This window comes from Zalophus californianus, chromosome 9 (assembly GCF_009762305.2).
Source record: "Zalophus californianus isolate mZalCal1 chromosome 9, mZalCal1.pri.v2, whole genome shotgun sequence".
Lineage (NCBI taxonomy): Eukaryota > Metazoa > Chordata > Mammalia > Carnivora > Otariidae > Zalophus > Zalophus californianus.
The window spans coordinates 82,178,386-82,205,789 of NC_045603.1; the positions used below are offsets into that span (position 1 = coordinate 82,178,386).

Here is a 27,404-nt window from a genome sequence, read left to right on the forward strand (position 1 = left end):
TTCCATGTAGGCAGCTTTGGGTTAAAGTCAAATTCTACTAAATTATTTTTTCATTCCTATTCTCCCTGAAGTATTTGTTTAATTAACCACAAGTCTTTTGAATTTATTTATCCAACCTTTATTGAACACCAAATGTGTGCAGGTCACTACATGAGGCTCTTAAGAGACATGATCCACCTTTTTAAGGACATTTCCAATTTAGTTCGTAAGACACAACTAGCAATCCATACAGTAGGGCTATTTTCAAATATAGGAGAAGGCTGTTTAAGAGGGATTCATAGAATACTTGATCTGAGATTTTTCAGAAAAATATGTTCTCATCCCATCCACTGGTTCTAAGTTGGGGTACATGACTTGATTTTTTTTTTAAAAAAGATTTTCCAAGTGAGTTCATTAATCCACACAATCCATCCATTAAGAACTATTGATTTAATAGATATGTCTGTATGTATTATACTTATAGACAGGCAAACATACCTTTCACTTTATCAGGGCCCGCCTGGTACACTCTCACTGTAATTGAAGGTTTCCTAATTTAAAGAAATATTCCAAATCTATTAACTTTGGGGAAGTGATCTATATTAATATTAAAAATAGACGTATTTAATTATACTTGCTTCTTCCTGATGAAACAGGTTGTTCTGGTTGCTTGTTTGTTTTGGTTCTTAGTTTGTCAACAAGTAAAGCTGCGACTTCATCTGCAGCAATGTCTGGCTTTTGGAGCATTTGTTGTGGCCAGACTGCCCTTTTGCTGTTTGTAGCTGAATGAGCATTTATGTACTTCCCAAGATACAGTCCTCACACCAGTAATGCATGCCCTTTGTAGGCTGGACTGGTCATGTGCATTCTGTTTGTGATTGCCACCTCAAGTAAAAACTACACTAGTGCCAAGTCTACAGACTGATTTTCTAAATCTGTTGCATACTACCCTGCAGATGCCCCCTTTGGAAGTTTTACTTGTTTCAAACTTCGGTGGAAATTTCGGGGACTTTCTTTCTGATTAGTTGCCGATTACTAAACGAAATAAAAAACTCTGATTGTATTTTCCTCATTCATCTTTATATTTAGGTGAAGCTGGACGTATAGACCAAGGAGTATAAACAGTTTGCTATCACTATCATTTTGAACTCAGCCATCAAATTCTTTGGTTTTCCTCAGTTTACTCTTTTGCGCATTCTGCTTTCCTTTTTAAAAAAAATATTTCAGGAGAATGAGACAATTAAAAATACTTGCCCTTGAAAATAAAAGCATCATGAGTCTCAGTTTGGAAAAGGGGGTTTATCTCTGGGTTCTATGAGCTAGATGCACACTAATTTACGGTGCTGGAACCAAATGGGTTGAAAATCCTTGTTTTCCCACCAGATGGGTTATTTTAAAATATCACAAAACTTCTGAGGTTATTTACATTACAAATGTGCTTCTTCGCACACATCAAGAATTGAGTACCGTGTTTTGACAGTAACTCCTTTATGAAATTATATGTTGCGCAAGTAGAGTAAAATTCAAGTCATTCTCAAGGGAGCAGGCTTATGAATCTGGATGAGGTCACACCTCTTTAAAGATGCAGTTTGATAATCCGACATCAAAACAAAGGAATTCTGTTAATCCTCTCACAAAAGTGCAAATTGCTAATCAGATCCCTGGGCTGGGCTGGCAGCTTGGTAAACAATGGGCTTGGCAGAAGAGCAACTTTGGGCGGATAGATAGCTGAGAAGCTTGGGGTACCAACTTTGCCCCTGTGTTAGCCCAGTTGGGCCTGTTGTTTCGAAACAATTACGTTTGTCAATGGAGGTGGTTCTTGCAGTTATCGTGTTCTTGTGCTTTTCTCCTTCCATGTTAATGATGATGCAAATCAATCTTCCTGTCTTTCATTTCACTTCACTGGTGTATAGGCTACTATGCCCCTATATTCTTTTCACTTGGATGCATGTGTCTTTTGAATTTTCATTACACATTCCTTTACAAGCCTAGAGGGTTTTCCTTCCTTCCCACAAATAGTGTGGTGGTATTTGAAAAAGGAAGAATAAATCTTAACCCAACTGAAGAAAAAAAAAGAAGTGTCTCTTCCAGAAGGTGTAATAGTTAGGATTCCTTTTTTTTTTTTTCTTGTAAGTGATAAAACCTGATTTGAGGCAGCTTGAGAGAAAAAGCTGCAGTTTGTTGGGTAAAGGAATACAAAGAAGGCAAATAACCAAACTGGGGGAAAGGCAGGAATGGAGACTGGTCTCAGGAGCAGTTGGGACCAAGAAGTCATACTCTGTCAGGGTTTGATCCCTTTCGCTTGTCTCCCTGTCACTTTTAGGTAGTGACTTTACTCTTTCTTGGCTGCAATAGAGATTTCTCCATAGGGGAGGAAATGTCTCCATTGATGACAGCTCAGGAATTTTATAGCTGGCGGCCTTTTCCATCCTACTTAAATAAAATATCTCAGGGAAGGACTCTGATTGGCTTTGCTTCGATCAGGTGCTTATCCTGGGCTAATCAACTCTGTGTATACATGACTTCTTATTTGTCAGAGTGTAGAAGGTCCTTGCTGTTTGTTTTAGTCTGTCTTCCTCAGATTTAGTGAAATATGTAACTGGCCTGAAGAATTCCACAACCTGACGACTGTCTCAGTTAGTGGAATTATTTTGCACATCTCAACACCACTTTTCTAACTCGCACTCTATTTCACCCTCTTGGCATTTCCAACTTTCACCCAGACATGACTAAGAATTAACTTGAAAGTGAGAAATAAAACCTCTTCATTTTAAAAGGGGTTTTCATTAAGAGAGTGCACTGTTTTGAATACTTCTAGCTAGTTGTGTGTCTTCTATTAAGAGAGTGTTTGGAAATTATTTGGGCACAGTGCGTGTGTTATAGAGGAGTGACAGTTATAGCTTTCGTTGTGGAGTTATCTTCCGATAGGGAAGAGCAGCGTGTTTTTGCTACGGTACAGTGTGGGTTTTCAGTCGGATGAATGATACGGAACACGGTGAATCTACAACTGTAAGAGGAGAAACCCATCAAATGCAGAGGTTTGGGGTAGAGGCTGCCCTGGTGGGGCCATGCTACCCACAGCCAAAGCTTTCTGAATAAGAGCGCTGTCTTTTTAAAAACAATAGGGGGTGAGGATTGAGGGAGTGCTCACAGCGGTAAGTATAACACAGCTGTGCTCTGTTTATGCTTCGGCTACAATAAAAAAGCTATAAAATGTGAGATGTCATAGCTCCACTTTGCTTTATTTATACTATTTCCTCTGAGCTCTGTCACACTGCACATTCATCTGCTAAGTTGCAGCAAGAATGGAGATTAAAATATCACAGCTCAAAATAGGAGTCAAGCGGAAGGAGATTCATCATAGCCCTATTAAAAATATGTAAATATGGGAATGAAGTCATTTTAAAGCTATACAGCCCTCCTCCTTGATGAGTTAGGATCCCTTGAGCAAGCGGTGGGCTAAGCAAAGGACAGAGCTAGGTCACTCATTCCCCATTTCTTCCACCCATGGAATCCTTTTAAGATTAAAGACTGAATTGCAAATTATACATGTTTTCCTATAATCATGCCTAAATTAATAATGGCAGGAAATCTGATGCAAAACAAGAAAACAAAAGATTTCGTACTTAAAGATTATACATTGTTCACTTAGTTAGAATTACTAAAATTCATGTATGGAATCTTTTGGACCTCAGTTATGAATGAAATTTGAGAAACCTCGAGGAGTATCCCTAGATAAGAAAGTTCCAAGAAGGAAACTGAGACTTGGAGACGTGGTCTGGCTTTCCAAAATCCAGTTACTAATGATAAAGCTCAGACTGGAAGCTAAGGTTCCTCCCTAAAACGTTGCTAGTGAATGAGCTCTCATTTCCTCTCTCTCTAGTCCTGACAAAAATGTACTCTCTGCTGTCTACATGGTGTGCTTAGGAGAGTCAGGAATAGACTTTTTGGATGGCTAAATCTCAAATGGTATTTATTAACAAGACTTTTGTGCTCTCTTCTGTGTGTTGCTGAATGACCGTTAATGTTTTGGCCTCCTTATTTTCCACATGTGTTATCATGGTAATAATAAAGGCCAACATTTACTAGGCCCTTACTGGCTGTAGTCCTGTGTGTTTGATATGTAGTCATTATTTTACTCCTCACAACAACCCTATCCTGTAGGTATTAGTCCTCACATCTTGTAGAGCACACAGCTAATGAGTGAGAACAGGAATCCAAACCGAGCAGGCTGGCTTCGGAGTCTGCACTTTCAGCCACAATGGCCTTTCCAAAACTTTTAAAAAGAGACCAGGAAGAGCACTGGGCTAAAAAAGAGAAGCCCCGGGTTCCAGTCACAGTCTTGCCATTACCCTAGTAAACTAATTTCCCTCCCCTGTGGAATGCAGTCAAGAAATGATTATATCCTTTCCAGTTTCACCTTTGTATGCATTTCTATAGTACCACCTCATTAAAATAAATTTTTTGAGCAATAACTTCTTTCTGCAGTCTTCTTTAACTGTAGTTTCAGAAATGGCTATGGTGAACATTTCTAATATGCGGTGATTCTAGAATTTCTTTTGTCCTGTACTTTTCACTGTGTTTTAAGTGAATTCTTTTGGTTGCAACTAATAGGAGTATCATAGTTAGCTAAAGATTTTCTAGCTGTGTGATCTTGAACATATTTCTTAATCTCTTGTGCCAGTTTTCTTGTCTGTAAAATGGGTATAATCAAAGTCCATACTTATAGAGTCACTTTGAGAATTAAGCTAGGCATTACATGTAAAGCACCTGGCATGCTTTATACTCATTCCTATCAATATCAAAGTGTTTGACTACAATGACTATGGATCACCCCTCATTTCATTTAACATATCTGCCTGTAATTCCTCATGCTACCAGTTCTTTTATTGTGACTGGCTGATCAGTTAACTTTTTTGTCCCTTATTCATGTATTAGAAAGGTTATGGTACTATCAGAAGATGTTGTCTATTTGACGTGGGAATATTAGAGCAGGTGGAACTTTGGAACTTGGTTAGATTAGCCCTTCAATGTGATGAATATAATACCCTGAAAAAACAAGTGACTTGTTCCAGAACACTCAGCTAGCTGGTAGAGCACAAAGGTAAAACCTCCAGGTCCTAATGGCAGTTTCCAACATAGTGCTGCTACTTAGGGAGTTATTAAATAGAACATGTGAAAGTTCTTGAAATTTGTAAAAGGAACCACAGCACACATCTTAATGGTTTAAATTAGGCTAATTGCCAGAGTATTTCAGATTTATAGTGATTTGAGATTTTAGATCATGTGTCTTTTTGGCAGACTTCACAGGAGGACATGAGGAAATATGCCTCAGGGTGGGGGGGGTAGTACAGGTGGTCATCCTTCTTATTGACTCTTAAGAAATTGATGTTGTTGGTTTTTTTCCTATGTTGAGTGAGGTAACATGTAATTTTCAACAGTATGGGAAAAGGTAGACCTGATATGCTTAGACAATGTATAAAGCAAAAGAAAAAAAAAAGATTTTTACAGTGATTTGGGTAATTTAAATAGAAAAATAATCTGATAAAGCATTATAATAATTTTTGAGACACATCTAACTGAGTCACAATATATCCACTTCTACTCTAATATACAAAGAAAATGGAGCTGTTTCCATAATGTATTTTTGTTCCTGAGTCCCTACCGTACTGGGCAGATTGAAAGGCAATCAAAAGTAAATACAATATCGCACAAAATAACTCATTGTCCTCACTATCGAGTCATCTCTTTCTGTTTTATTTTCCCCCCCCTCTATTTCCCAGGTCTAGGACTAGGCTGGGGTGAGAGAGGCACCTTGGGTGTAAAATGTAAGGAGGTAGCCTTCTCTGGTGGCAACCCCGCACTTACATGACCCTGAGAGGGATGCTCCTTGCATTTTGTGCCCTCCTAAGTGCCTCACAAACCTCGCTTTTGTGCTGGCTCTGCCCCTGTCTGCACTAACGAAACCATCTTTGAGGGGTTTATGTATCACTGTGGCTCGCTCAGGAGTGTGGAGCATCACATCTGTGCTTGCTGGCCCTGGGGTTGTCCTCTGTATCCTTCCCGGCTCTGCCCTCTGATACTGTCTCTATCAGTAGAGCCCTCTGTTCTTGATGGTGTAGCAGGACTCTGCCTGGGTTTTGAGCCAGAATGGCTGCTGCTGACCTACGATTGCCTTGAACTCGAGTTCCCTCTTCCTTATCTCATCCCAAGGCTTTTTCAGTCTTTCTCTGTCACGCTTGTGTGTATGTGTGTGTTGGAAATTTTTAGGTTTTTGCACGTGCACACAACCTGTGAGGAATAACCAATTTTAACTTAGTCTGTCTGGGAACCTTCCTTCACCTGTGTTTTCTCCTTTGCCGGGTTAGCTAGGTACAAAACTTACAACAGGGATTCTCTGAGAGGCTTCTGATCTCCTCCATCCCCTCCCCAACAAACGATGTCCGTGAAAGAGAACTGTCAGCCGATAGGCCCTTGGATTCCTTTTATCCAGCTGACATTCTCCTGCCCCACCTCCTTATCGATTTAATAACAAGAAATGCAGAAAGCCTGGCCCCTGTTTCTGAGCTCTGCCTCCCTCCTTGCCGTAGACTTCTTTCCCCCTTCCTCCGTACGTACATGAGAATTCCTATATTCTCATAGGAGTGCGAGCGCATTCCCAATGTGGAAGGATCCACATTTAGCTTTTGTTTTTTTCACAGGGAATTTTTGGAAAACTTTATAAACAAATTTCCACTCTCAAATTCTGTCATTCAAAATTGTTGTCTCACTAGGTAAGCTGATTAATAGCCCCTTTGTTCTAGACAGTAGCTGACCTCCCAGCTTGCATACTGGAGTCTACAAAGGGCCAGACCTCCAGGAACTCCTAATTGAGATAGAGAGTATAGAGGGTCAGGAGGAATTATCACAGCATAGCATACTGAAGATGTGTGGGCTAGCACAGGTTATTTCATGGGCTCTCATTCCTTACCTCCCAGCCTAGTTCCTACTCTCAAGTTAGAATACTTTCTTTCCATTATGTGTATATATATATATATATATATATATATATATATATACACACACTGTATATCCTACTTTGCAGAAGGGAGTAGATCCAGGGTTAGCTCCTTCCAAGAAGAACTACTCATTCATAATCTCTTTTTGACTCTAGGAATTTGATATGTATATGCTTCCTGAATTTTCTCTCAGTATTCTGCTTGCAGAGGATGCAGGCATGTAATCTCATGCAATTTTAATACAATATGGTCAATTTTATTTTATGATTAGGAACAGTATTTTATGGGAGAGAAGGGGTGCCTTATTTTGCCTAGAAGTGTCAAAAAGGGCTTCCCAGAGGAGTGAAGCTCAAGTTAGGGATTAAAGATTAATTATAGGCTTTTATAAATAAAATGGGAAGTATATTTTTGAAAGAGCAAAGCTCTGAAGAGCAGGACCTTGTCTATTATACTGACCATTGTGTCCCTATCACCTAGCACAGAACTTGGCATCTGGTACATACTTAAATATTTAGTGTATAAATGGATGAATGACTTTATCTTGAGGGCCATGAAAATTGGTCATTTTGAGTAGGGGTACAACATGATGAGATTTGTTTTTTATAAAAAAATATTATGGTAGCATTGTAGTAATGAATGAAAAGGGAATGAGACAGGGAGAAACTGTTGTAACATATTCTATGAAGGCTCCTGGGAGACTCCTTTTAAGTGATCTCCGACCTCTCTCCAGATACTTAGAGAGTCTGTCACTCTGCACTGAACATATAGTAGTTTCCTACATATGCCTCAAGAAGCCATGGGTACTGACTGTTCCCACCTCTTAAGATGGCCCAAGAAAATCTAGAGATAATTCACAGCATATTTAAGAGTTACTTTCTGAACACCTTCCATATAGGAGATAGAGAGTTGAGGTTTCCAAATGATCTGTTTTATAGGCAATAAATACATTTTTGTCATAGTCCATATGGACTGCTATAATAAAAATACCATAAACTGAGTGGTTTATAAACAACAAAAATTTATTTCTTACAGTTATGGCGGCTGGGAAGCCTGTAATCAGGGCACCAGCACATTGTGTCTGGAGAGAGCCTGCTTCCTAGATGGCCACCTTTTTGCTGTAACTTCACATGGTAGAAAGAAGTAGGGAGTTCTCTGGGGTCTCTTTGTTAAGAGCACTAATTCCATTCCTGAGGGCTCCACCCTCATGAACTAAGCACCTCCAAAGGGCCCCACCTCCTAATACCATCACATTGGGCATTCATTTTTAGCATACTGTCCAAGTTTCTGACCTTTTAATGGGATGTGATCACATACTGTCCAAGTTTCTGACCATAAGTCTATAGCTTATGGCATACAGAGTATCTTTTCTGTATTTCTTATTCAGAGTGGGTCTATGAATTTTCAGCATTGGCCATGGTAACCTGGGGTCTACATGGTTCATGAATCCAAGCACATAACTGATACTTGTTTTCAGAGCAACAGACTGAAGAGAGGTCAGTAAAATACATGCATTTTGTTCCTATGGGTACGAATTTTCTGTTGGTGTGTCGAATTATTAAAAAATTAGTGGCTTAAAACAATGCCCACTCACTAGCTTGGAGTTCTCCAGGTCGAGTCTAGCATGGCGTGGCTTTCTCTACCCAGAGAACCACAGGCTGAAATCAAGGTTGGCCTGGCTGAGTTCTTTTGTGCACACTCTTGAGGAAAAAAAATCTTCTTCGAAACTCATTCATGTTGGTAGAATTCAGCTCTTTGTGGTTGTAGAACTGGGGTCCCTGTTACCTTGCTGGTTATTAGCTTGGGGTTGTCCGTAGCTCCTAGAGGCTCTATAGGTTCTCCCCCATCCTGAAGCTAGCAATGGTGTGTCAAATCCTCCTTATGATTCAGATCTCTATTTCCCTCTGTTTTTGACCTCTAGATCAAGATTTAAAAGGTTAGGTCTACCCAGATAGTTCCCCTGTTTTAGAGTTATACAATATAACCCATTTGGGAGAGTAAAAGCCATGATATTCACATTTCTAGGGACTATGCAGAGCATGTTTCCCAATTAGGAGAATTTGGGAGGAGCATCTTAAATACCACCTACCAAACCTTTATTTATAACATTAAAAAAAAAAAAAAACACAAGTTGTAAACAGCGTCTTAGGGAAAGCAAAAATAAAGGTATGATTTAATTAACATTTTGTTTGAAAACTAGCACATCTTTTAATGAAGCTAATTTTCTAACATTTGACCTTGACAGATCTACTATTACTATTATTTAGAAATTTTACTTGTTTGTGACTCATTCACTTCTGAATATTCCTACCATTCACATTACCAAAACCAAACAAAACATTTCTATATTTATTACTGGGGGTGTGGCAGTGGGGGTGGTTTTTATTGTTTGTGCAAGAATAATAAAAACAATGCCATATAATCTATACATAAACACCGTCACTTCAAAGTGATTTTTAATAGTAAAAGCTTTGTTAAGTTAACTTGAATGATAAAGTTTTGGGGATTTCTAGATTTAAATAAGGAAGGTACAAGAGTTTAACTAACTGTACAATTAGTCAGCTACAAACTCAGTCAACTACAAGCACATTTCCCCACATACTCCTCATTTCTGACACCAGCTGCAAGTTTGAGGGGTTTCTAAAACCACCTTTAGGTTTGACAACTTGCTAGAAGTATTCACTAAAACAGATTATACTCAAAGTTATAGTTTATTACAGGGAAAGAATACAAATTAATATCAGCCAGGGGAAAAAGTATGTAAGGCTGAGTCTCAAGCTGTTAAGTATAAGGCTAAGGCTGAGTCTGAGTTTGAGGCTTGAAAGACCAATCACAGAGCTTTCATTGTCCTCTCCTTATAGAATCAGATGCATTACTTTCCCAGCATCAATATGACAGTATACATGGAACACTGTCAACCAGGGAAGCTCGCTTGAGCCTTTAGTGTCTAGAGTTTTTAATGGGATGTGATCACATACTGTCCAAGTTTCTGACCTTTAGTCTCCAGCCCTTCCTGGATGTCACTGTTGGGTTGATACCTTTAGTCTTCAGTTCCTTCCAGAGGCAAAATTGATACTGCATGTTCCCAAGCCGCCATCCAAAATCACACCGTATGACTGTCCTGTGGCCAAAGCTCTCAGGCAAGCAAAGACACTCTTGCCAGATATGACATTTGGAGGACCTAGAGATCACCTCTTAGTAGTCAAAGACAAAGGCCAGATCTTTCCTTGCATAAGCTTAACTCTTCACCACACAGAAAAGGAGGGAGGGAAAGAGAAATGAATGCAAATAGTTGTTATCATTTATTGAGGGCATACCATATGTCAGGCAGTGTGCTAAGCATTGTTTCCTTTAATTTTTTGAACATTAATAGGATGATGCTATAATTATTTTTCTTTTAAAGATAAGCTGAGATTTATCGATTAAGAGACTTACCCAAGACCATGTAAATTAGTCAATGGTGGAACCAGGATTTAAACCGGTGTCATCCTAACTCAAAAGTACATGATCTCAAACACTTTACTCTGTTGCCTCCACCAAAACCAAAGGACAATAAGAATATATAATGTAACAAGCATTTAGAAGCAACTATTCTTGAGAATTGTTTTCAGGACAAAGTTGTCATTCAAATGTATAAGAATGTGCACTGATAGTTTAATAATGTAGGATACAGAGAAAGAGGATTGCTATATAGAATGGTTGTGTCATTGAATTCACATCTTCCAAATGGATTCCAGTCAGCACTGTATCATTTAGTTAATTCAAAAACATTTATGGGGTATGCATTATATCTCAGGTGCTGTGCTCGCCCCGGGTGACCCAAAGATGATGACACATATGTTCCTGTCCACAAGGAGCTAGCGATCCACTGGGGTATGTAAACTGTTTATTTATTTTTTAATATTATGTTAGTTTTAAGCAGAACAGAGAAAGTGTAATATGTAAGAAATATTTTGCCTACGAGTTTTACAAGCATTTGGAAAAAAATTTTTTTTGACTGGATGAGCTAATGATAAATTTAGTAATTTGGAGGTTGTCGTTCATATTAACTGAATCAAATATTTAAACTCAGCTTCAGAGGCACCTGAGTGGCTCTGATGGTTAAGCGTCTGCCTTCAGCTCAGGTCATGATCCCAGGGTTCTGGGATCCAGCCCCACATCGGGCTCCTGGCTCAGCGGGGAGCCTGCTTCTCCCTCTCCCTCTGCCTCTCCCCCTGCTCATGCTCTCCCTCTCTCTATGTCTGTGTCTCAAATGAATAAATAAAATCTTAAAAAAAAACTCAGCTTCAATTTTTTAATATATTCTTTAATAATAGGATAGATCTTTAAAAAATAGTTTTACCTCCTTTGCCTTTGTGTGTGTGGGGGGGAGACATAGCACTGAGATTTGTCTGTATTTCCTACGTTAATAGTACATGAGGGCAAATGAAGAGAGAATAGGAATGCTACCAGAGCACATCATACATAACAACAATGTGCATCTCTTCTTCACACTTGTAATGTTGATACTCTGCATTTCATTGGTTACTTTAATGATCATTTTTACCTTTCATTTTCTCTTACTTTACTGATTTCTCCAATTGAGCAAAGTCTATATTGGAATAAAATAGGATTCCTTGTTTAGTTAATGTTGATTTTTGGCAAATATGTACTTTATTTAAGTTATAGTTTATAATAGCCCATGCTTACCATACACCATGCAGTATGCTGGGAGTGGTCCTGAAGAAATAAACACAGCAAATGCAGTAATATAAATAAGAAATATTATATCCCAATTATACTTTATATATTTTATAGCTTAATGTAGAGGAGTAGAATTAGAAAATAAAATAATAAATTTAAGTGAACTTGATGTCCAGTAGTCCACTAACAATATATTTAGACCAATTTAATACATATATTAATATGCTATCTAGATTAAGCATTGTAAGTGCTGAGAGTGCAGTTGGGATCGTTTTAAAATGTGAGCAACCCAAGAAAAAAACATGTCCTTTTTTTTTTTCAATATGATTTTAATTTTTAAAAGCATTTAATTTTATAAACCATATCCATCATCTTTGCATAGATAAATGTTGTGGCAAGTTTTTTGAATGAACTTTTTGGTTCCCTAAAGAAATTATGGATACACTATAAATTTATAAATGAAAGGCCATTCATCAGAGTTATAAATATGAGTGATTCTTATGCTGATGCCCATGTAAACTTAAAGTGGTTTAATATCTATTGGCTTTTGAGTATAGGTTAGAACAGCAGAAGAATATAGATACTGTCTTACTTACATGGTGTCATAACACTGGCAAAATGGTGAGAACGACATGAAATATTTTTTGAATAGCATGGCATTTCCTTGAATTACTGATGGCAATAGAACATAAATCAACCTTAATGATGGATATTCTAAAGATGTTTATTAATCTATTCATTTAATCTGAAATACTCACTCTTGGCATTTATAGAGCCAGTTCAAAAGAAGTGGCAAGTGCTTCTAAACCGCAGCAGTTACTTTTAGGGGCCCCATAATTATGTCAGCTAAGTCTGGTTGGAATGGAGATTAAAATGCATAAAAATCCTTTCCTCCTAATCTATGCTAAAGATATTTGCTTGACTGAAATATATTTTCTTGTATATGTCTAATAAAAAATCTCAATTTGTTCCATCCTTGATGAAATTTACAACATGGCTCTCTATTTGAATCTTCAGTTTTTAATCTGTTTTCCTCCCTCCCCGCTCCCCCAAATTGGAAGACAATCCTGTACTTGTATACTTCGACAGAAAAGGACAGGAAAACTGACCAAATTCCTGTGCACCAAATTAAGAAACAGCATATGGCATATGATTTTGACTAAACGTAGACAGGTAGGATGGACAGACGTAAAGATACAGAGAGGGGAATTTTTATTAGATAGTAAAGGTCAGAGACAGTAGCAGTTGAGCTGAAGAAGGAAGGAGTCAGCTATGTGTATGTTGGGGAGTAAGATGGTGTGAATGTGCATGCAGGTACTTGTGTTATTTATGAAAACATGGAAAGTCTAGGCAAAGAGCTAACTTCTGTATTGAAATAATGTAAGCAGGACTCAGCTTCTCTCCATTTCTTAGCTTCCACTAAGACAGCTTCAGTCTTGGCTTCACTTGGGAGGAAGATGGTGGCAATAGAATTGTTTCAGCATGGACATCCTCTCATGTTTCATTCAGATCAAATAGGAAAAAGAGAGTCTCTTTCCCAGAAGCCCTATCAAAAGTCTCTTTGTACTAATTGGCTTTGATTAGATCACAGACTAATCCTGCACACCTCTCTCGGAGCAAGAGAGAGAGTCATCTTTATCACTTTCCGTGAGCTAGGCATTGGGATTGCCTCCCAGAGGGAGAGAGGGTGTATAGATGCTAGGTAGCAAAATAAATCAATAAACAAAATAAATTGCTGTCAGAAGAAAAATCACAATGGGTATATACACATGAAATTTTGCGTAGATTTCCAGAAAACTGTAGATTTCCTGGTGATCCATGGATTCTAGATTAAGAAACTCTTAAAAGTAACAATGAATCAATGCCTTCTGGAATGAATGAAAACCAGCATTGATATCCATAGCCATCCAGGAAAATGTGTTTTTACTTAGATTGTTTCCTGAAAAAAGACACAAAATGCATGCAATCTATAACTGGTTGTTTAAATGATAATATTAAATTAAGAATGAAAAAGAGGTTATACTTTCTTGTTAGCTAAAGTAGAAATGAGTGGTTCACCTTGATGGTGTTTCTGTAACTATTATTGTGTATGAGGAAAAGAGACAAAATCTTTTATTCGTGGCGAAAACTTTAAATTGGCAACATCAGAAGACTTCTATTAGGATAAAAAGAAGTTTTCCAGTGTTGGTTCAACAACTTTTATTGTGATGGGGGCCTGTGTTTATGTGCATCCTAAATCCCTTCAATTTAGTAAAAAAAAAAAAGAAAGAAAAGAAAAAAGTATTAATCAGGGAATAAAAGGCAGAGCATAAGGAATACAGTCAATTATATTGTAATAGCAAGGTAAGGGGACAGTTGGCAGCCACACTTGTGGTGAGCACGGCATAATGTATAAACCTGTGAAATCACTAACCTATATACCTGAAACTAATGTAACATTGTGTGTCAACGGCACTCAAAGAAATTTAAAAATAAATATTATTACTTGGGAAAAGATATTTATCCGGTCTATGAAAGTGATTTGTAAAGAATATCCTTTTGATGATTGGCCCAAACTATCTGTAGATCTGCTGATTTTTTTTCTTTTTAGCTATATTTCGTTTTAGAACATGTTGGTGATGTCAGTTGTTTCTTTAAAAATTATTTTTGATTGAGAAATCTTAAGAAAAGTGGTAGGAAATACAGGTCAATCATTGGAAAATGTGGGTACTTTAAAAATGCCTACAGAGTGATTGTGTACTTTTCATTAATATTGGTTAGAAAACAGTCTTTTAATGATGGTGGACACTGACATAGCAACTGCCAAGGTAACAGTCATAAATATTCTTTATTTTTACCTAGATTTCTCAGTTTATTGACAGGCAGGAGTTAGCCTGGGATTCTAAGTTGCATCTCTGAACACAAGAGGAGTTTTTCTGAAGTGAATCAAAATATTACACAAAAATGGGAAGGAATTCCATGATTGCCAGATATTTTTAAAAGAATAAACATGTTAATTGAAGGTGGGTTTACTGTGCCACCTTTTGTCTCTTCACACAAGCAAAAACCCTCTGAGGTTTTAACACTCTTCCTCATGAATGGATAAGCTTTTTAACCCAAATCTTCTACTTGTGACTAAAGTGATTTGTCACTGTTCCTTGTTAAGTTCGGTATTCTCGGTTGTGAAGAAAGACATTATATTTTCTCTATCAACTAATGCTACTGAAATGCTACAGCTGTTTTGGAGGGTGTCCACTTTTCAAAATATTTCTGCAAAGGCTATAATGTATCTGGCTTTTCACACAGACATGTTATTTTTAAAAACTCTTGAAAACCTCAGTTTACCATCAGTTCTTGCTTCAACTGAAAAGTTTGTTCATGTTTGATCTGTTACCACTCCGTGTGTGTATGGTTTTTGTTTTGTTTTGCTTTCTAGATTACAGCATATCTTTACACAGTGTCAATTATCTGTGAGTAGGAAACAGCAGGTAGTTCATTCACTGAAAACCAGTTTACAGATTTTCTTGCTATACAATTCTCTGTTTTTCAGATTCAATTTTAGATTTAACCAAGATAGGGAGTTGCTTCTCTCCATAGTCATATTTGTCATCAGTAGAGTTTAGAGAAATGAGTTTTTTTAAAGAACTTTTAAAAATATATAATTTAAAATATTGTTATTTTTCCATTTTGGCTAAAACAAATTGATGGATATTTTTAAGGCTGTGAGTTAAAGCAGGAAGAAAGTGTCACTCCTGTAATCCTTTCTAAAGACAAAAGATAGAGGACTAAAATACTGTGAGAGCAATCCATACTGTGTTTTTTTTTTGTTTGTTTGTTTTTTTACATGATGTCGAATTCAGCTGCATAGGTGTGAGTTTCAGATAAGAGTAAATGCTTTTACAGACGTGAACAGTCAAAACATTCCCTATTATTTATTTTAAGGGCTTTTTAAGGAGAAGGAATGGGTTTAATCCGAGACCCCAGAGCATACATTTCTAAAGACAGCTGCCTGTCTGAATAGGGTATGAGCTGAGGGGTGAACAGGAGAAAATCCACATACATATTTGAGTTTTACTTTAGAACTTTTGATAGCTTTGGTCACTGATTGGAGTTTCTCTCCAACTAGGAATCAAAGAGACAAAGCAGGTAATCTACATAATCTTTCCCATGTCTTCTAAGAGTGCCTGTAGATGAAAACATGTCAGACAACTGGTCAAATAGGGCCTAAAGTTTTCTCTGTTTATTTGTTTTAAATCCATTCTTTACTGAGAAGGAAATAAAAAGAAAGCTTGAAGTTGGTGATAGACTTGGGTTCTTGCCACATTCCCAGCTTATTTCGTGGACAGCTCTCTACTTCAGAGAAAGTTAATGTTTTCCAGAGATGTTCCATAGGTATTCTAAATCATACTACAGACACCTGCTCCTTTATATGGATATGTTCTCCACCTAGGATGAATCAGAGTTGATTTTTTTTTTTTTTTTTTTTTTTTTTTTTTTTTTAGTATGCTTCCTTTCAAAAACCTCATTAATCTTAGTGTGCGAAATTTAGGGGGAAAGTTGTGTTTTGCTAGTTGACACTGTTTAATGTAAATGATTTATGATTATTCCTTATGTATACACAATAGGCACTTTATAAATTGGATTGTTCTAGGAGTAACACGATACATAAATGTTATTGCTATAAATTCTGAAGTTGGCTATATACTTTTGTATCATGTAACCAGTTGACTTATAAGTGCTGACTATTCTAACCTGCTCTATCTACTCAATATTCTAAGTGGTGACTTAGGTAAGCCTAGCAGAGATGTACACAGAGGTGCTCAAACTCTACAAGAACAGGTCATCTTGGCACCTCTCCAGCATGGCTTCTGGCTATCTTCCAGGGGTAATGGCAGAAAGAAGAAAGAATGAGAGGGGAAACTGAAACTATATGTAGTAAAAAGATGAATCTAAATGATTTTCTGCCCAGTAAAGTCAAGAGCCAACTAAGAGAGAAAAGGGGAAAAAGCAGAGCAAACAGGAGAAAAGTATTAGTAAAACCAATTCGGCAAAATTTAGTTAGATACCACTTCACAGGTAAATTTTCATCACATAATATTAAATAAAGGTAAAAGTAGTAATAGATTAACAAATTAAAATTAATAGATTAACAGCTATATAATTGTATATTTTTTTGTACCAATAGGTACAATGTGTATAGAAATAAAAATGTTTAGTTTTTTTTTTTAATTTCTGTGAATGAAGTGTTTGAGGAGTGGAGTTTTACAAAACACTTGATTCTACTGGCAGATGAGGCCATTTTATAATACGTGTAATGCTGTTACACTAATAGCTCTCATTTTTTACCATGAAGAGTCACGGTGATTTTCTAAGGTCCTAAAGAAGTTGAAAAAAAAACAAAATGCTCTGAACAACTGGTCATTTTATATCTAAGTAATTGTTAAATACCAAACTCATCTAAAATGTTGAGTTAGAGGGCAAGGAGTTACAGCCATATAACTGACCAGTCAGCTTCATAGCAATTTTTGTTAAGCCCTAGTGTTGACTTCTTACCTGATCACACAGTCCTGGCGTCGGGGCTGATTTGAATTGTTGTTCTATGCCCTAATTTGTGTAAAGAAGAACTGGGCTGTGAAGAATTCTATTGTGTTTATAGTGTCTATTCTGATAGTGATTTTATAGTCCATTTTGTAGGCTGTTTCAGTTGACTCCCTTCCCCCATGCCCTCTTAAGTACTACTGTCTACACAATCGATCTGGTTACCCATGAAGCCAGTTCACATCAGCTGTTGCAGGGGCTGAAAATATAAGATCAGTAATTCTAAAACCTTGAGGTTCCTATGCTCCACAAAAGACTAAATCTTAGCAGGCAATCCCATGTGAAAAGATCATGAGACTGAAACCAGCGTGTGGTGTGTGTGTGGTGTGTGTGTGTGTGTGTGTGTATGTGACTTGTAATAGCAAACATTGTTTATTTGGCTGTTACATTGAAGGAAATATCCTAATTTGCTCCTTTATAACTTCTGCAATACATTTTTAATTGTCATACTTTCTGGAACTATCCTGGTGCATGCATTGGAAAGAATATGCATATGCAGATATCTCTATATTTGTAGGCACTATAGTCAAAACAACTTATTTGCCTAGCTGCAAAGCTGACTTATTCACCCACTCACAAACTCCCTAGAGGAAATACGGCATAAAAGGTCAAATACAAGCAATAAAGCCAATGATCTTTTACAAAAAAAGTTACTTCAGAAGTTCTCAGTGGCACTGTTCATCTTCTGGAAGGGAGATCACTACATTCCCTGCCCATTCCCGTGTCATCAGCAGTAGCTTTGGATTCATTTTAGAAGAGGGAAGCCTGTTTCTACATTGCTGCTGCAATCCACTCAGGTAAGCTGAATTGAAATCCCAGAGAGACTGCTGTACCAGCCTACACTATGGGAAGATTCTGTGCGGATAGAGGGATTTACAAACCTCAGTTCACTGATCCTGTAGAATCTTAACCACTATTTAAAATTCTGCTTTGTCTTGAAGGAGGTTGAATTTAAATGCAAGACCTCCAGATTTAAATACACACACACACGCACACACACACACACACAATATCAGAAAAAGCCCATCGCTTTTTGTTCAGTACGGAATACTTCAGTATCTATCATTAACTGAGGACTTTCTTTTTGCCAGGTACTGCTTTTCGTCTTTGCATGTAGCATCTAATTTAAGCTTCCTAAGTATCTCGTGAAGCCAGTACTATTATTAAACCCGTTTTTCAGCTTAGGGAATTGAGAGAGAAAGAGAAATTGAGTAACTTGCTGTGACTCAACAGCTAGTAGAAGGTGGAGTCAGGATTCGGAGCCAGGCAGAGGGATGCGGGGTTGAAGCACACACTGCCAGGTTGGCTTGTAAGCAATATGTAGTGCTTCATGTGTGAAAAGAATGTAGTGGAGCCATCCTTTAGTAGGAAGTAGGACTTGAACTTCTTTTTCTGGTACTAATGGTCACTGTATCTCTTGCTCAGGCCCTGTTATGACCAAGGGCAAGTCTTATTTGAGACAGCTGGTCACAAGTGAGTAAAAAATAATCAATGGCCAAAGAAGAGAAAGGAATGCACTGGTTAATATGAGGATCTGACCCCAGGACCTTGCTTTCACTATTGCCACAGTAAACAAGCGAGCTAATGAACCACAGATGTTAGTGTGTCATTAGTGTCTTGCAGTTTTGTCTTCCTGGGTAGCTACCATCAAGAAGGATAGTCCCTCTATGAATATGTATTTAGTACTAGATACAGCAATTTATTCTTTTGAAAAGCACTTTATCATTTTGGTGTTGATAAACATATAAGCAATAATCAGTAGTTAGAAGTTTCAGGCTAAAATGGATGCCATTATTAGTGACTTGACAACTTTTCCTGTGAATTCCATGTGTGGCACCAAGACTGGCTTGTGCTGCCCGGAGCTACATAGATTCAGTTTTTAGAAAAGCTCACTTCAAATGCCTCTCGTGCAATGAAACCTTTGGTTCTCAGAACTGCGGTAGTCACTAATTTCCAAACTCTGAATATGTAAAATAAAGTACTTGCACAAAAAACCTAGGAGCTCTATAGGTCAGAACATTTGTTTAAACTAATATAGAATTAGCTTTTTCAGTTCCAGCTCCCTTTTTCCTATCTATTTGCCTTGCTAATAAGAAGGCCTTAACTTATTCCTGTTCAGTTACCTTGTGCCATGATACCTCTCCTTTTTGGATTTTTTTTTTTTATTCTGAGTTGAGCAGACCTTCCTAGTTCATGTAGAGAACTTCCACAGTAATGATAAAACATGAAGGTGCTCAATAAACAAGAATGGTGAAAACAATGAAATTTAACTCAAACTAGGCAAAATAGCATCCCTCAACCCAGAACTTCTATTACATTTTGAAATTGGTCTTTACAGATATTTTTCTCTGCCTGAAACATGTGTGCTAGTTCTATTTATATAAGGGAATAGTGACATCCTGTGTGTAGCTAGACTAATTGCCTCTGTAATTAACCTATTTGAGAAGGAAGTTGCATAGAAATAAAATACCATTGAGTACTGAAAGAGGCAATTTTATCTTGAAGCAAACCTCTAACTTTACCAGAGGGTGTGGACTAAACAAAAAGATTCTGTCTCCTTCCCTTCCATCTTTTTTTTCTTCCTTATTTTCCTTGTCTCTAGAGAATTGCACTGTCTTTTCCATTTTCTCTCTACCACATTTATTTTCCATACTGTGAGGTAAAAATCTAGTGTTATTATGAGTGAATATTCTGTTTTTAAAATAGAATTGAGGATAGAGGGAAGTGTGGTGAAAGAGACAGTCTTTTTGCCTCAGTGGTATTCAAGGGTCTTTTTTGGTCAAGGGTGAGATATGCATAGAATCATTTTGTTGTCTTAGGCTTTGGGGACGAAAATCTTAGCCTTATTCCTATCCCTTGATAAAATATATATTAATTAAATTTAGAGAAGGGTCTGGGGACATGGCAAAGGCAGGGTTTTTCTTTTGACCTCTTGAATCCAGAATAAACTATTAGAAGGCAATATATTATAATACAGTGCAGTTTTTGTGGTCAGAATTATTTAGACCTCACTCAAATATATGACTAAGGGGGAAAAGAAGAGCAGTTTCTTTTTTTCCCCAAAGTGTCCCTTTCAACATTTTAAAAGGTAAGGGATTGCCAAGACATTTCAGAAAACAGTGGGACAAAGCAAGAGCAAGAGGCATAGAAGAAATTAGTTAAAAGTGTCCTGCTATTTATTTCCTGACTTACCCTCAGATCCCAGCAAGACCCAGCTCTCCGGGCTTTGCTCAACCCTAGCTTCATGTATAATCCCCTGTTCCATAATCAAAATGGTATTTTGAATCAGAGAGCTTGTTTAATACTTTTTTTCATGAGATAACAAATGTTATGTCATCGTTGATGTATTTTTCAAGTCAGGTAACTAAATTTGTATTTTGCATGTTATACTGACTTGAAAGAGCTTAGTTTAAAGTTATGATCACTACTAACAAGAATTTCCTTGTGAAATATTTGAGAATTTTGAGTCAAACTAAGCATAATCACTGTATTATATAATGATGGCTGAGAGCAGAATAGTTGGAATGGAAATGGTTTGGAGTTTCAGACTGTGGTGGACTTGGATTCCTCAACTTGTAGGACAGTCTTTCCGCACCTCAGTTTTTTTTAATCTGAGATGTGGGGATAAAAATTCCCCTTTCACAAGATAATCTTGAGACTTGAGTGAAGAAGCATTCATGTAATACTATGCCTAATGCCTATAAATAAACGCTTAGTAAATAGTAGCTAATATTATTCCAGCTAACATTTGATAAAGCAAAATGATGTGGATACTAGTTTATTGTGAAAGAATTTAATCTTGAAAGAATTTAATCTTATCTGGCTGAACTATTCTTCAAATGGATTTGCTTAATGACCCTTTCATTTATTGTTTTATAATCTTTACTGTGGTAACTTTTCACTTCTATTGATACTTTATAGTAGCAATAGCTGGATTATCATTCTTGGAAGATGGTGCAAGGACGTTTTTAGAAAATATCTTTTCTTGGGAAAAATATGAAGCAAAAGAGGAGAAAGAAACACTGCAGGAAGTTTTCTTGTTCATCACCTTTGTGATTAATCCTTAATAATCATTAACAGTTGCTCCTTATGAGTAAAAGGAAATGCTCAGCTCTACAAAACTGGTCATTTGGTCATGGCTATGTTTTGGCAATGGTGCTAATTAAATATAGTATCTATGATCATTGGGGTGTCCAGCAGCTTTATGTGAGTCTCCCATCTGTTTTATTGGCCATGTTCGGTAAGATAGGGAATTACATGAATCAGAAACTCAGAAAACCATCCTCAGGAGATTCAGATCCAGTCACTGCTTAGTATCACAAGATAATTCACTCATCCATTCAACAGATATTTATTGGGAGTACATTACATGCTACCTACTGTGTCAGTTTTGAAAATATAGTCATGAACAGAGTAGACAAGGCATAGGGCCTCACAGATTTTACAGCCTGACAGAGAAGACACATAACATAAAACAAGTAATTACAATGAGATATGTAAGTCTTATAATAGGGGAATTTTTTTGATCTCTTAGCCAACTGAGTTGTGAATTCCTAATTGTGGATAGTGGGGGTAGGGGTATTCCTCCCTGCTTTGAATTTCCATAGCATTTTATCTGTACCTCCATTTGGAAATACCTTCCTCCTTGCATTTAGTTGCTTCTGACTGTGGCAAATCTTCTAGGACTTCAAGTTCCTTAGGAGCCAGGCAAGATACATGTGAGAGTGTCCTTAGCATCTTTCAGAGGATATATACATGTGCTCTCTACATAGTAGTTACTAAATCAGTGCTGTTGAGAGAACTGAAGCAAAGAAGAAGTGTTAGTGGTTTGCTTCCATCATCCTTTCTGTTTTAAATTCTTAAATATTTCACTTTGAAATTTCTCCTTCTTCGTATTCGTTGTGGTTAGAGGGGGGTAAATAACCAATTGAAAGTCATTATCCCTCCTTTTATCCCTCTCTCTCATCTGTTATTCTCTCAAAGTTTAATCCACAGCAATATCCTCTGGAATAAATTAATTATTATTTGTAAGACTTTCCAAGTTTGCTGTACAGAAGTCTGACGTTGGTTGCCACATGCAAATAATAATGGAAGAAGCATCTGCTATTTGTGGTCTTTTGGGATATCATAATCAACCTTTTTTCTGCCCATCACTGGACCTATCAAGAGAATCAGTGTTAGGTTAAACTAGTATCTAGTTTGGAAAGGTTAGAACGCTTCACTGGCTGTAAAAAAGGTAGACCTTCTAACCAATGGTTTAGTATTCATTTGCCATTGCTCATCTCATTGTACTCTAAAAAATAAAACTGAATTCTGACAGCTTTTAAAAAGTAGGAAAATAATCAGCTCTTAGACAGAAATCCAATCCATAGCTTAAGAAAGTTCGGTATTAAAAATGATAAAGGGAGTAGTTCTGCAAAAAGAAGGAAGCTTTTGCATGTTCTTCTGGAAGGATTGGAGCTGCACTGAGATTGAGAGACCTGAGCTCGGTGTTGCCTGTGAGCTGGGGTGTAATTTAGTGAGCTGACAGGAGGAGTGAAGTATCTCCTCAATATCTGTGTTTGGCAGAAGAGATGAATGCATACATCAGGAAACAATGTTTAAGTGTTTTATTTCCTTATTTCAGCCTGTCAAACTGTCAGTATAGTTAATGGCCACTGAGAGAGAAAGAGAGAGAGAGAGAGAGAGAAAGAGGGAGGAGGAGGAACAGAGAGAAACAAAGGTGCTATGGAATCTGAAAAGAAAGAAACCAGGAAAGCATTTGCATGTTTCTGTGGCATAATGGTCAGTCAGACAAAAATAACTCACTATATTCATCTCTCTACTGAAGCCAGATGTGCTGGTTCCCTACCTACAATCCCTGCACCCTTCTGTGCCTTCATTTGTGTTCTTCATGATTGCTTCATTTAACTTTGATCTCTGTGACTCCTTTCACTTAAGTCTAGATTGATTAGCGATACTTCAAGGATTATTTTATGCTTTATTCGTAGTATCCAGTTTTGCTCAGCTTTCCAAGTTTACTATCTTGTGTACATTGTTTATAAAATGTGGTATTAATGCTGTTTATACAAAAATGTTCACTCTTACACATAAAACACCCCCCACTTTCTTTTTTATCATTTTGCATTTTTATAGTACACAAAGAACAAAATTGGGCTGGATTTTGACCTAGTGTATCTTTCTTTAGAAAAGAAAAAGCTTAAAGTAAAACAACTAAATTAGACATTTACAAGTAAAAAACTATTTTAAATTTCTGAAAAATCTTAGCACAACCAAGGGATTTTTATTTTATAAAAAGGAAGTACATATAATGGATTGTTTTTGTACTGGAAATATCTTATTTTTCCATGGAAATGGTAAAGCCTCTTGTCGTTCACATCTATGTCAAACTGAATTTTCAATCTTTGAATTCATTCCAGTGATGAATACTTTTTATAATGAACACTTTTAGTTGCCTTATAAACGAGAAGTATTTAATTAGAAAAAAATGTTTTTTAAATATCTTTTTAAAAATCTTATAAAATGGTCTAAGGAGAGGTAGTATGGGGTATTAAATACACTGGGTCCTGAATCTGGCCGTTCATCGACACCTGGAAGGCATTTAAAAGTACAGACCCTTGGACTCCATTCCAGATTGCCTGGAAGAGGCTCTTAGGGATGAGGATCTAGCATGTGTGTATATATAAGATCCATGCTACACTCCCTACCCCTAGCCCCTAGGTGATGTGGGCTATCAACCAGGCTAGGAAACATACTGTCCCTGCCATGGAGAGAACACTGTTCTGGTTATCAATAGAATTTGGGCTGGTTTCTCACAGTATCATTCACTCACTGAGTAACTTTGGGCAAATCACAAGCTTTGGGGGAGCACATTTTTCAACTCTATATAATTTGTGTGATCTTTTCCAGCTTTAAAATCTTGTAACTTCATTATATTAATGAAGTTTTAAAAAGTTTTAAACTTAAAACTGAGTCAAAATACACATGAACACGCAGTTTCTTACTAGTTTTTATTCTTAGATTGAGTTGATAGAAGTAAGCAAACAGGGGTGCCTGGGTGGCTCAGTCAGTTAATTGTCTGTCTTCGGCTTAGGTCCTGATCTCAAGGTCCTGGGATCAAGCCCCATGTTGGGCTCCCTGCTCAGTGGGGAGCCTGCTTCTCCCTCTGACCCTTCCCCCACTTGTGTGCTTGCTCTCTTTCTCAAATAAATAAATAAAACCTTAAAAAAAAAGCAAACAAACAAAAAAGTCAAAAGAATTTTTCCTCTCATCCTCAGTTTAAGACTTCTTGATTGGACCTTTCTTTTTTATGATATCAGTCATGAACATGTTCTCATGAAAATGATAGGCCTTCAGATGCAAAACTGAACTCTTCTCCACCCGTCCAAATTTGTTTCTTCTTCAGCATGCATATCTTAACAAATGACATCACCATGCATCTTGTGTTAGCTGGTAACCAAGCATCACCCTCCCTCTCATTTATCTTTGATATCCTGGGTTCATCTTACCTTCTGAAATATTGTTCATCTGTCAACTTCTTTTTATCTTCCCCACCATCCATCCTGGGCCAAGGTGCCATGTTTCCTGGGTTCTGGAATAACCTCCCAATTGAAAGTCTTTTCTATACCTCTTGCCACCCTGTGCTCTAGTAGATGTTCAGTACTGCCAAGAGATTAAAAATGCAGATCTGATCATAGGTCTTCCCCCTTCCCATCCCATTGCACTTGGGATAAAGACCAAAATGTGCACAATGGCCTGCAAGACCCTGCATGATCTATCCTGCCCTTCTAGAACTCCCTCACTTTCTGCTCTCTATGCCAACTGGCTATTCTTCAGTTTCTCATATGGTGTATTTCCTTTCCATCTCAGGGCCATTGAGTTTTCATTTCTTTCTGTCTAGTAAGCTATTCATGTCCAGCTTATTCATTTCAGATCAGCTGAAATGACATTTCCTCAGGAGAGCCTTTTCTGATGCCCCAGGTATGATGGAGTCCACCTATTATATACTAGAATAGAATACCTTGCATTTTCCTTCAGAGCATTTTTCACAGTTTATAATTTTGTATGAATGCAATGGCTTGGTTAATTTTAATCTAATCTATAAGACTATTACCTTGGTAAAAGTAGGGACCTTGACAATTTTGTTTGTCACTGATTCCCTAATTCCTCAAATAGTGGGTAGTATATAGTAGGTTCTTTTATTATTATTTTTTAATTAACATATAATATATTATTTGTTTCAGGGGTACAGGTCTGTGATTCATCAGTCTTACACAACTCACAGTGCTCACCATAGTACAAACCCTCCCCAGTGTCCATCACCCAGCCACCCCATCCCTCCCCCCCACTGCCCCCACTCCAGCAACCCTCAGTTTGTTTCCTGAGATTAAGAGTCTCTTATGGTTTGTTTCCCGCTCTGGTTTCGTCTTGTTTCATTTTTCTGTCCCTTCCCCTATGATCCTCTGTCTTGTTTCTGAAATTCTTCATATCAGTGAGATCATATGATACATGTCTTTCTGTGATTGACTTATTTCACTTAGCATAATACCCTCTAGTTCCATCCACATCATTGCAAATGGCAAGATTTTGGGTTTTTTGATGGCTGCATAATAGCCCATTGTATATATATACCACATCTTCTTTATCCATTCATCTGTTGATAGACATCTAGGCTCTTTCCATAGTTTGGCTATTGTGGACATTGCTGCTATAAACATTGGGGTGCATGTGCCCCTTCGGATCCTTACATTTGTATCTTTGTGGTAAATACCCAGTAGTGCAATTGCTGGGTCATAGGGTAGCTCTATTTTCAACTTTTTGAGGAATCTCCATACTGTTTTCCAGAGTGGCTGCACCAGCTTGCATTCCCACCAACAGTGTAGGAGGGTTCCCCTTTCTCCGCATCCTCACCAACATCTGTCGTTTCCTGACTTGTTAATTTTAGCCATTCTGACTGGTGTGAGGTGGTATCTCATTGAGGTTTTGATTTGGATTTCCCTGATACCCAGTGATGTTGAGCACTTTCTCATGTGTCTGTTGGCCATTTGGATGTCTTCTTTGCAGAAATGTCTGTTCATGTCTTCTGCCCATTTCTTGATTGGATTATTTGTTCTTTGGATGTTGAGTTGGATAAGTTCTTTATAGATTTTGGATACTAGCCCTTTATCTGATACGTCATTTGCAAATATCTTCTCCTATTCTGTTGATTGTCTTTTGGTTTTGTTGACTGTTTCCTTTGCTGTGTAAAAGCTTTTTATCTTGATGAAGTCCCAATAGTTCATTTTTGCCCTTGTTTCCCTTGCCTTTAGCGATGTTTCTAGGAAGAAGTTGCTGTGGCTGAGGTTGAAGAGGTTGCTGCTTGTAATGGATTCCTTTCTCACATTTAGGTCTTTCATCCATTTTATAGTAGGTTCTTAAGAAATATTTGTTAAGTAAAAGAATAAATGAATCAATGGAAGAAAAGTGCTTACTTATGCAGAGACACCTCCCCCATTGCCACATATATTCTTTCCAATAATCTGGAATTGGTAATCTCTCAACCTGCTACTATTTCTCATTCTTTGTTACAGTAACATCTGAATGCCTGGATTCACCCCTTTTCTGTGTTCCTCTGAGGTTAAAGAGGAATGTAAAAGCAGTTGCTTTTGTTGCAACTCTTGAGATGAGGTCTAAAATTGTGCATAACTCAATGCAAGAAATACGGGTAAAGAAGAGGCCCCTCAAAAGTTTCTTTATAGGAAATGAAGACTGTATTTTCTGGACTCCCTCATTTGCCCAAATAAAGAAGTTGTTCCATAGAGGATACACAAATCTTGTATCTGAACTGGTCAATCATCATGCCAGATTCCTGTCTTGACATAACACATTGATACAGGTTATTGGCAGGAAGGACAGCTTTTGGAGACAGAGAAGATTAGAGATAGGGAGTTTAGTTAAGCCAGTGTATTTATAGTTGTCTGTTTTTCAGGCATATCATAGTCTTTGTAAGATATGATCTGGGAAACTGGAACCCCTGTAATGTACCTCATGCATTAAAGGGGCTTTTTTCTCACCCTCCTCTGGTTGTTCCCTTCACTCCTGGGTAGATGAGAAATCTATGAGGCCCCTATTCTAGATATGCTCCAGGAAATTTGTACCTTGTAATTCTCTGTCCAAAGACTTCACACCTGT

At 37.4% G+C, this 27,404-nt stretch overlaps 1 protein-coding gene across 12 annotated transcripts in view; it reads left to right on the top strand.

The window, feature by feature from the left end:
• The window catches only part of SOX5 (SRY-box transcription factor 5), a 1,040,220-nt gene that overhangs the window by 200,153 nt on the left and 812,663 nt on the right, over positions 1-27,404 (top strand). For 11 of the 12 annotated variants that reach the window (XM_027594377.1, XM_035729355.1, XM_027594379.1 and 8 more), the window contains one exon: positions 10,771-10,847. The exons of the other annotated variant lie outside the window; for it this stretch is intronic. The gene's annotated coding sequence lies outside the window, so the exon portion shown is untranslated. The remainder of the gene's footprint in view (positions 1-10,770; positions 10,848-27,404) is intronic. 12 annotated transcript variants of the gene reach the window in all.